The following is an 11,886-nucleotide window of genomic DNA, read 5'->3' on the forward strand; positions in this document are numbered from 1 at the left end:
TTTTTTTTTGGTTTAATTTTTATTATTATTTTTTTTAATGCTACAAACGGTAGCCAACGTGGAAGCGATATGAAGGTAGGTGTATTTTATTGCTGTGTCGTATTTATTTATTTCAAAAAACCAATAATTTCATAAAACTTAATTGCAATTAAAATCTTTAAATGCGGTATTGAAAAGTGATATTTTGAGTGACACATTTTAAATACAGTAACTATAAATAAAATAAACCACTCAAATAATTTATTGCCACGAAATTTTGCCTTTAATTTCAATGAATGAAAGTGGCTTGCTCAAAATTTAATGCAAATAAACATTTTTTTTGGTTTCATTTTTATTATTATTTTTTTTTTGGTTTAATTTTTATTATTATTTTTTTTAATGCTACAAACGGTAGCCAACGTGGAAGCGATATGAAGGTAGGTGTATTTTATTGCTGTGTCGTATTTATTTATTTCACAAACCAATAATTTCATAAAACTTAAATGCAATTAAAATCTTTAAATTCGGTGTTGAATAGTGATATTTTGAGTGACACATTTTAAATACAGTAACTATAAATAAAATAAAAACTAAAATAATTTATTGCCACGTAATTTTGCCTTTAATTTCAATGAATGAAAGTGGCTTGCTCAAAATTTAATGCAAATAAACATTTTTTTTGGTTTCATTTTTATTATTATTTTTTTTTTGGTTTCATTTTTATTATTTTTTTTAATGCTACAAACGGTAGCCAACGTGGAAGCGATATGAAGGTAGGTGTATTTTATTGCTGTGTCGTATTTATTTATTTCACAAACCAATAATTTCATAAAACTTAAATGCAATTAAAATCTTTAAATGCGGTGTTAAATAGTGATATTTTGAGTGACACATTTTAAATACAGTAACTATAAATAAAATAAAACACTAAAATAATTTATTGCCACGTAATTTTGCCTTTAATTGCAATGAATGAAAGTGGCTTGCTCAAAATTTAATGCAAATAAACTTTTTTGTTATTTCATTTTTATTATTATTATTTTTTTTAATGCTACAAACGGTAGCCAACGTGGAAGCGATATGAAGGTAAGTGCATTTATTTACTGAGGTATTGAATTTGATTTGAATTTTAATTGCCACAAATTGAAACGTATTGTGTATTTTTTATTTTGTTTAATATTGACAAACGTTGCTTGTTGTAACTTTCATGCAAATAAAGATTTTTATTGGTGTTGTTTTAATTTTTTAAATGTCTTGCTACAAACAGTAGCCAACGCAGAAGCCATAAGAAGGTAGGTGCATTTTTTTGCGTTTTATCTTGTGATGTGTTGATTTAATAGCTTGTGTGCCATATATTATACCGTATTGTGTATTCTTTATTCTGTATAATATTTATTAAAGTCGCTTGTTGTAACTTTCCTACAAATTAATTTTTTTGTTGGTTGTGTTTTTAATTTATTTTTTAGGTTTTGCTACAAATGGTAGCAGATGCAGTATAAAGGTAAGAGCATTTATTTAACGCCAAGTGAAAAAGCTTTGATTTTTGTGTACTATTTTTTCATTTCACAAACCAATAATTCCTTTATTCCCTTCATTTGAAATAATCATTGTTTACCTCATCCTTATATCCATTTTTCCTGGCAAGAATGCTCTAAACCTCCACGTGGTTCTTGCCGGACAAATTAGTTATTGACTAATTTGACCAATTAGAGCAATCCTTAAATATAACATTGTTGACTGTTTTTTACAGCCGTAAAATTATGTCGCTTGTAATTTTCATGCAAATAAAGATTTTTTATTGGTGTTGTTTTTAATTTTTTTTAATGCTACAAACGGTAGCCAACGTGGAAGCGATATGAAGGTAGGTGTATTTTATTGCTGTGTCGTATTTATTTATTTCAAAAAACCAATAATTTCATAAAACTTAATTGCAATTAAAATCTTTAAATGCGGTATTGAAAAGTGATATTTTGAGTGACACATTTTAAATACAGTAACTATAAATAAAATAAACCACTCAAATAATTTATTGCCACGAAATTTTGCCTTTAATTTCAATGAATGAAAGTGGCTTGCTCAAAATTTAATGCAAATAAACATTTTTTTTTTGGTTTCATTTTTATTATTATTTTTTTTTGGTTTCATTTTTATTATTATTTTTTTTAATGCTACAAACGGTAGCCAACGTGGAAGCGATATGAAGGTAGGTGTATTTTATTGCTGTGTCGTATTTATTTATTTCAAAAAACCAATAATTTCATAAAACTTAATTGCAATTAAAATCTTTAAATGCGGTATTGAAAAGTGATATTTTGAGTGACACATTTTAAATACAGTAACTATAAATAAAATAAACCACTCAAATAATTTATTGCCACGAAATTTTGCCTTTAATTTCAATGAATGAAAGTGGCTTGCTCAAAATTTAATGCAAATAAACATTTTTTTTGGTTTCATTTTTATTATTATTTTTTTTTGGTTTCATTTTTATTATTATTTTTTTTAATGCTACAAACGGTAGCCAACGTGGAAGCGATATGAAGGTAGGTGTATTTTATTGCTGTGTCGTATTTATTTATTTCAAAAAACCAATAATTTCATAAAACTTAATTGCAATTAAAATCTTTAAATGCGGTATTGAAAAGTGATATTTTGAGTGACACATTTTAAATACAGTAACTATAAATAAAATAAACCACTCAAATAATTTATTGCCACGAAATTTTGCCTTTAATTTCAATGAATGAAAGTGGCTTGCTCAAAATTTAATGCAAATAAACATTTTTTTTGGTTTCATTTTTATTATTATTTTTTTTTGGTTTCATTTTTATTATTATTTTTTTTAATGCTACAAACGGTAGCCAACGTGGAAGCGATATGAAGGTAGGTGTATTTTATTGCTGTGTCGTATTTATTTATTTCAAAAAACCAATAATTTCATAAAACTTAATTGCAATTAAAATCTTTAAATGCGGTATTGAAAAGTGATATTTTGAGTGACACATTTTAAATACAGTAACTATAAATAAAATAAACCACTCAAATAATTTATTGCCACGAAATTTTGCCTTTAATTTCAATGAATGAAAGTGGCTTGCTCAAAATTTAATGCAAATAAACATTTTTTTTGGTTTCATTTTTATTATTATTTTTTTTTGGTTTCATTTTTATTATTATTTTTTTTAATGCTACAAACGGTAGCCAACGTGGAAGCGATATGAAGGTAGGTGTATTTTATTGCTGTGTCGTATTTATTTATTTCAAAAAACCAATAATTTCATAAAACTTAATTGCAATTAAAATCTTTAAATGCGGTATTGAAAAGTGATATTTTGAGTGACACATTTTAAATACAGTAACTATAAATAAAATAAACCACTCAAATAATTTATTGCCACGAAATTTTGCCTTTAATTTCAATGAATGAAAGTGGCTTGCTCAAAATTTAATGCAAATAAACATTTTTTTTGGTTTCATTTTTATTATTATTTTTTTTTGGTTTCATTTTTATTATTATTTTTTTTAATGCTACAAACGGTAGCCAACGTGGAAGCGATATGAAGGTAGGTGTATTTTATTGCTGTGTCGTATTTATTTATTTCAAAAAACCAATAATTTCATAAAACTTAATTGCAATTAAAATCTTTAAATGCGGTATTGAAAAGTGATATTTTGAGTGACACATTTTAAATACAGTAACTATAAATAAAATAAACCACTCAAATAATTTATTGCCACGAAATTTTGCCTTTAATTTCAATGAATGAAAGTGGCTTGCTCAAAATTTAATGCAAATAAACATTTTTTTTGGTTTCATTTTTATTATTATTTTTTTTTTGGTTTAATTTTTATTATTATTTTTTTTAATGCTACAAACGGTAGCCAACGTGGTAGCGATATGAAGGTAGGTGTATTTTATTGCTGTGTCGTATTTATTTATTTCAAAAAACCAATAATTTCATAAAACTTAATTGCAATTAAAATCTTTAAATGCGGTATTGAAAAGTGATATTTTGAGTGACACATTTTAAATACAGTAACTATAAATAAAATAAACCACTCAAATAATTTATTGCCACGAAATTTTGCCTTTAATTTCAATGAATGAAAGTGGCTTGCTCAAAATTTAATGCAAATAAACATTTTTTTTGGTTTCATTTTTATTATTATTTTTTTTTGGTTTCATTTTTATTATTATTTTTTTTAATGCTACAAACGGTAGCCAACGTGGAAGCGATATGAAGGTAGGTGTATTTTATTGCTGTGTCGTATTTATTTATTTCAAAAAACCAATAATTTCATAAAACTTAATTGCAATTAAAATCTTTAAATGCGGTATTGAAAAGTGATATTTTGAGTGACACATTTTAAATACAGTAACTATAAATAAAATAAACCACTCAAATAATTTATTGCCACGAAATTTTGCCTTTAATTTCAATGAATGAAAGTGGCTTGCTCAAAATTTAATGCAAATAAACATTTTTTTTGGTTTCATTTTTATTATTATTTTTTTTTTGGTTTAATTTTTATTATTATTTTTTTTAATGCTACAAACGGTAGCCAACGTGGTAGCGATATGAAGGTAGGTGTATTTTATTGCTGTGTCGTATTTATTTATTTCAAAAAACCAATAATTTCATAAAACTTAATTGCAATTAAAATCTTTAAATGCGGTATTGAAAAGTGATATTTTGAGTGACACATTTTAAATACAGTAACTATAAATAAAATAAACCACTCAAATAATTTATTGCCACGAAATTTTGCCTTTAATTTCAATGAATGAAAGTGGCTTGCTCAAAATTTAATGCAAATAAACATTTTTTTTGGTTTCATTTTTATTATTATTTTTTTTTTTGGTTTAATTTTTATTATTATTTTTTTTAATGCTACAAACGGTAGCCAACGTGGAAGCGATATGAAGGTAGGTGTATTTTATTGCTGTGTCGTATTTATTTATTTCAAAAAACCAATAATTTCATAAAACTTAATTGCAATTAAAATCTTTAAATGCGGTATTGAAAAGTGATATTTTGAGTGACACATTTTAAATACAGTAACTATAAATAAAATTAACCACTCAAATAATTTATTGCCACGAAATTTTGCCTTTAATTTCAATGAATGAAAGTGGCTTGCTCAAAATTTAATGCAAATAAACATTTTTTTTGGTTTCATTTTTATTATTTTATTTAATGCTACAAACGGTAGCCAACGTGGAAGCGATATGAAGGTAGGTGTATTTTATTGCTGTGTCGTATTTATTTATTTCACAAACCAATAATTTCATAAAACTTAATTGCAATTAAAATCTTTAAATGCGGTATTGAAAAGTGATATTTTGAGTGACACATTTTAAATACAGTAACTATAAATAAAATAAACCACTCAAATAATTTATTGCCACGAAATTTTGCCTTTAATTTCAATGAATGAAAGTGGCTTGCTCAAAATTTAATGCAAATAAACATTTTTTTTTATTTCATTTTTATTATTATTATTTTTTTTAATGCTACAAACGGTAGCCAACGTGGAAGCGATATGAAGGTAGGTGTATTTTATTGCTGTGTCGTATTTATTTATTTCAAAAAACCAATAATTTCATAAAACTTAATTGCAATTAAAATCTTTAAATGCGGTGTTAAATAGTAATATTTTGAGTGACACATTTTAAATACAGTAACTATAAATAAAATAAAACACTAAGATAATTTATTGCCACGTAATTTTGCCTTTAATTTCAATGAATGAAAGTGGCTTGCTCAAAATTTAATGCAAATAAACATTTTTTTTGGTTTCATTTTTATTATTATTTTTTTAATGCTACAAACGGTAGCCAACGTGGAAGCGATATGAAGGTAGGTGTGTTTTATTGCTGTGTCGTATTTATTTATTTCACAAACCAATAATTTCATAAAACTTAAATGCAATTAAAATCTTTAAATTCGGTGTTGAATAGTGATATTTTGAGTGACACATTTTAAATACAGTAACTATAAATAAAATAAAAACTAAAATAATTTATTGCCACGTAATTTTGCCTTTAATTTCAATGAATGAAAGTGGCTTGCTCAAAATTTAATGCAAATAAACATTTTTTTTGGTTTCATTTTTATTATTATTTTTTTTTTGGTTTCATTTTTATTATTTTTTTTAATGCTACAAACGGTAGCCAACGTGGAAGCGATATGAAGGTAGGTGTATTTTATTGCTGTGTCGTATTTATTTATTTCACAAACCAATAATTTCATAAAACTTAAATGCAATTAAAATCTTTAAATTCGGTGTTGAATAGTGATATTTTGAGTGACACATTTTAAATACAGTAACTATAAATAAAATAAAACACTAAAATAATTTATTGCCACGTAATTTTGCCTTTAATTTCAATGAATGAAAGTGGCTTGCTCAAAATTTAATGCAAATAAACATTTTTTTTGGTTTCATTTTTATTATTATTTTTTTTTTGGTTTCATTTTTATTATTTTTTTTAATGCTACAAACGGTAGCCAACGTGGAAGCGATATGAAGGTAGGTGTATTTTATTGCTGTGTCGTATTTATTTATTTCACAAACCAATAATTTCATAAAACTTAATTGCAATTAAAATCTTTAAATGCGGTATTGAAAAGTGATATTTTGAGTGACACATTTTAAATACAGTAACTATAAATAAAATAAACCACTCAAATAATTTATTGCCACGAAATTTTGCCTTTAATTTCAATGAATGAAAGTGGCTTGCTCAAAATTTAATGCAAATAAACATTTTTTTTGGTTTCATTTTTATTATTATTATTTTTTTTAATGCTACAAACGGTAGCCAACGTGGAAGCGATATGAAGGTAGGTGTATTTTATTGCTGTGTCGTATTTATTTATTTCAAAAAACCAATAATTTCATAAAACTTAATTGCAATTAAAATCTTTAAATGCGGTATTGAAAAGTGATATTTTGAGTGACACATTTTAAATACAGTAACTATAAATAAAATAAACCACTCAAATAATTTATTGCCACGAAATTTTGCCTTTAATTTCAATGAATGAAAGTGGCTTGCTCAAAATTTAATGCAAATAAACATTTTTTTTGGTTTCATTTTTATTATTATTTTTTTTTTGGTTTAATTTTTATTATTATTTTTTTTAATGCTACAAACGGTAGCCAACGTGGAAGCGATATGAAGGTAGGTGTATTTTATTGCTGTGTCGTATTTATTTATTTCAAAAAACCAATAATTTCATAAAACTTAATTGCAATTAAAATCTTTAAATGCGGTATTGAAAAGTGATATTTTGAGTGACACATTTTAAATACAGTAACTATAAATAAAATAAACCACTCAAATAATTTATTGCCACGAAATTTTGCCTTTAATTTCAATGAATGAAAGTGGCTTGCTCAAAATTTAATGCAAATAAACATTTTTTTTGGTTTCATTTTTATTATTATTTTTTTTTTGGTTTAATTTTTATTATTATTTTTTTTAATGCTACAAACGGTAGCCAACGTGGAAGCGATATGAAGGTAGGTGTATTTTATTGCTGTGTCGTATTTATTTATTTCAAAAAACCAATAATTTCATAAAACTTAATTGCAATTAAAATCTTTAAATGCGGTATTGAAAAGTGATATTTTGAGTGACACATTTTAAATACAGTAACTATAAATAAAATAAACCACTCAAATAATTTATTGCCACGAAATTTTGCCTTTAATTTCAATGAATGAAAGTGACTTGCTCAAAATTTAATGCAAATAAACATTTTTTTTGGTTTCATTTTTATTATTATTATTTTTTTTAATGCTACAAACGGTAGCCAACGTGGAAGCGATATGAAGGTAGGTGTATTTTATTGCTGTGTCGTATTTATTTATTTCAAAAAACCAATAATTTCATAAAACTTAATTGCAATTAAAATCTTTAAATGCGGTATTGAAAAGTGATATTTTGAGTGACACATTTTAAATACAGTAACTATAAATAAAATAAACCACTCAAATAATTTATTGCCACGAAATTTTGCCTTTAATTTCAATGAATGAAAGTGGCTTGCTCAAAATTTAATGCAAATAAACATTTTTTTTATTTCATTTTTATTATTATTATTTTTTTAATGCTACAAACGGTAGCCAACGTGGAAGCGATATGAAGGTAGGTGTATTTTATTGCTGTGTCGTATTTATTTATTTCACAAACCAATAATTTCATAAAACTTAAATGCAATTAAAATCTTTAAATTCGGTGTTGAATAGTGATATTTTGAGTGACACATTTTAAATACAGTAACTATAAATAAAATAAAAACTAAAATAATTTATTGCCACGTAATTTTGCCTTTAATTTCAATGAATGAAAGTGGCTTGCTCAAAATTTAATGCAAATAAACATTTTTTTTGGTTTCATTTTTATTATTATTTTTTTTTTGGTTTCATTTTTATTATTTTTTTTAATGCTACAAACGGTAGCCAACGTGGAAGCGATATGAAGGTAGGTGTATTTTATTGCTGTGTCGTATTTATTTATTTCACAAACCAATAATTTCATAAAACTTAAATGCAATTAAAATCTTTAAATGCGGTGTTAAATAGTGATATTTTGAGTGACACATTTTAAATACAGTAACTATAAATAAAATAAAACACTAAAATAGTTTATTGCCACGTAATTTTGCCTTTAATTGCAATGAATGAAAGTGGCTTGCTCAAAATTTAATGCAAATAAACTTTTTTGTTATTTCATTTTTATTATTATTATTTTTTTTAATGCTACAAACGGTAGCCAACGTGGAAGCGATATGAAGGTAAGTGCATTTATTTACTGAGGTATTGAATTTGATTTGAATTTTAATTGCCACAAATTGAAACGTATTGTGTATTTTTTATTTTGTTTAATATTGACAAACGTTGCTTGTTGTAACTTTCATGCAAATAAAGATTTTTATTGGTGTTGTTTTAATTTTTTAAATGTCTTGCTACAAACAGTAGCCAACGCAGAAGCCATAAGAAGGTAGGTGCATTTTTTTGCGTTTTATCTTGTGATGTGTTGATTTAATAGCTTGTGTGCCATATATTATACCGTATTGTGTATTCTTTATTCTGTATAATATTTATTAAAGTCGCTTGTTGTAACTTTCCTACAAATTAATTTTTTTGTTGGTTGTGTTTTTAATTTATTTTTTAGGTTTTGCTACAAATGGTAGCAGATGCAGTATAAAGGTAAGAGCATTTATTTAACGCCAAGTGAAAAAGCTTTGATTTTTGTGTACTATTTTTTCATTTCACAAACCAATAATTCCTTTATTCCCTTCATTTGAAATAATCATTGTTTACCTCATCCTTATATCCATTTTTCCTGGCAAGAATGCTCTAAACCTCCACGTGGTTCTTGCCGGACAAATTAGTTATTGACTAATTTGACCAATTAGAGCAATCCTTAAATATAACATTGTTGACTGTTTTTTACAGCCGTAAAATTATGTCGCTTGTAATTTTCATGCAAATAAAGATTTTTTATTGGTGTTGTTTTTAATTTTTTTTAATGCTACAAACGGTAGCCAACGTGGAAGCGATATGAAGGTAGGTGTATTTTATTGCTGTGTCGTATTTATTTATTTCAAAAAACCAATAATTTCATAAAACTTAATTGCAATTAAAATCTTTAAATGCGGTATTGAAAAGTGATATTTTGAGTGACACATTTTAAATACAGTAACTATAAATAAAATAAACCACTCAAATAATTTATTGCCACGAAATTTTGCCTTTAATTTCAATGAATGAAAGTGGCTTGCTCAAAATTTAATGCAAATAAACATTTTTTTTGGTTTCATTTTTATTATTATTTTTTTTTGGTTTCATTTTTATTATTATTTTTTTTAATGCTACAAACGGTAGCCAACGTGGAAGCGATATGAAGGTAGGTGTATTTTATTGCTGTGTCGTATTTATTTATTTCAAAAAACCAATAATTTCATAAAACTTAATTGCAATTAAAATCTTTAAATGCGGTATTGAAAAGTGATATTTTGAGTGACACATTTTAAATACAGTAACTATAAATAAAATAAACCACTCAAATAATTTATTGCCACGAAATTTTGCCTTTAATTTCAATGAATGAAAGTGGCTTGCTCAAAATTTAATGCAAATAAACATTTTTTTTGGTTTCATTTTTATTATTATTTTTTTTTGGTTTCATTTTTATTATTATTTTTTTTAATGCTACAAACGGTAGCCAACGTGGAAGCGATATGAAGGTAGGTGTATTTTATTGCTGTGTCGTATTTATTTATTTCAAAAAACCAATAATTTCATAAAACTTAATTGCAATTAAAATCTTTAAATGCGGTATTGAAAAGTGATATTTTGAGTGACACATTTTAAATACAGTAACTATAAATAAAATTAACCACTCAAATAATTTATTGCCACGAAATTTTGCCTTTAATTTCAATGAATGAAAGTGGCTTGCTCAAAATTTAATGCAAATAAACATTTTTTTTGGTTTCATTTTTATTATTTTATTTAATGCTACAAACGGTAGCCAACGTGGAAGCGATATGAAGGTAGGTGTATTTTATTGCTGTGTCGTATTTATTTATTTCACAAACCAATAATTTCATAAAACTTAATTGCAATTAAAATCTTTAAATGCGGTATTGAAAAGTGATATTTTGAGTGACACATTTTAAATACAGTAACTATAAATAAAATAAACCACTCAAATAATTTATTGCCACGAAATTTTGCCTTTAATTTCAATGAATGAAAGTGGCTTGCTCAAAATTTAATGCAAATAAACATTTTTTTTGGTTTCATTTTTATTATTATTTTTTTTTTGGTTTCATTTTTATTATTTTTTTTAATGCTACAAACGGTAGCCAACGTGGAAGCGATATGAAGGTAGGTGTATTTTATTGCTGTGTCGTATTTATTTATTTCACAAACCAATAATTTCATAAAACTTAATTGCAATTAAAATTTTTAAATGCGGTATTGAAAAGTGATATTTTGAGTGACACATTTTAAATACAGTAACTATAAATAAAATAAACCACTCAAATAATTTATTGCCACGAAATTTTGCCTTTAATTTCAATGAATGAAAGTGGCTTGCTCAAAATTTAATGCAAATAAACATTTTTTTTGGTTTCATTTTTATTATTATTATTTTTTTTAATGCTACAAACGGTAGCCAACGTGGAAGCGATATGAAGGTAGGTGTATTTTATTGCTGTGTCGTATTTATTTATTTCACAAACCAATAATTTCATAAAACTTAATTGCAATTAAAATCTTTAAATGCGGTATTGAAAAGTGATATTTTGAGTGACACATTTTAAATACAGTAACTATAAATAAAATAAACCACTCAAATAATTTATTGCCACGAAATTTTGCCTTTAATTTCAATGAATGAAAGTGGCTTGCTCAAAATTTAATGCAAATAAACATTTTTTTTGGTTTCATTTTTATTATTATTTTTTTTTTGGTTTCATTTTTATTATTTTTTTTAATGCTACAAACGGTAGCCAACGTGGAAGCGATATGAAGGTAGGTGTATTTTATTGCTGTGTCGTATTTATTTATTTCACAAACCAATAATTTCATAAAACTTAATTGCAATTAAAATTTTTAAATGCGGTATTGAAAAGTGATATTTTGAGTGACACATTTTAAATACAGTAACTATAAATAAAATAAACCACTCAAATAATTTATTGCCACGAAATTTTGCCTTTAATTTCAATGAATGAAAGTGGCTTGCTCAAAATTTAATGCAAATAAACATTTTTTTTATTTCATTTTTATTATTATTATTTTTTTTAATGCTACAAACGGTAGCCAACGTGGAAGCGATATGAAGGTAGGTGTATTTTATTGCTGTGTCGTATTTATTTA

Source organism: Tribolium castaneum, chromosome 3, assembly GCF_031307605.1.
Source record: "Tribolium castaneum strain GA2 chromosome 3, icTriCast1.1, whole genome shotgun sequence".
Classification (NCBI taxonomy): domain Eukaryota; kingdom Metazoa; phylum Arthropoda; class Insecta; order Coleoptera; family Tenebrionidae; genus Tribolium; species Tribolium castaneum.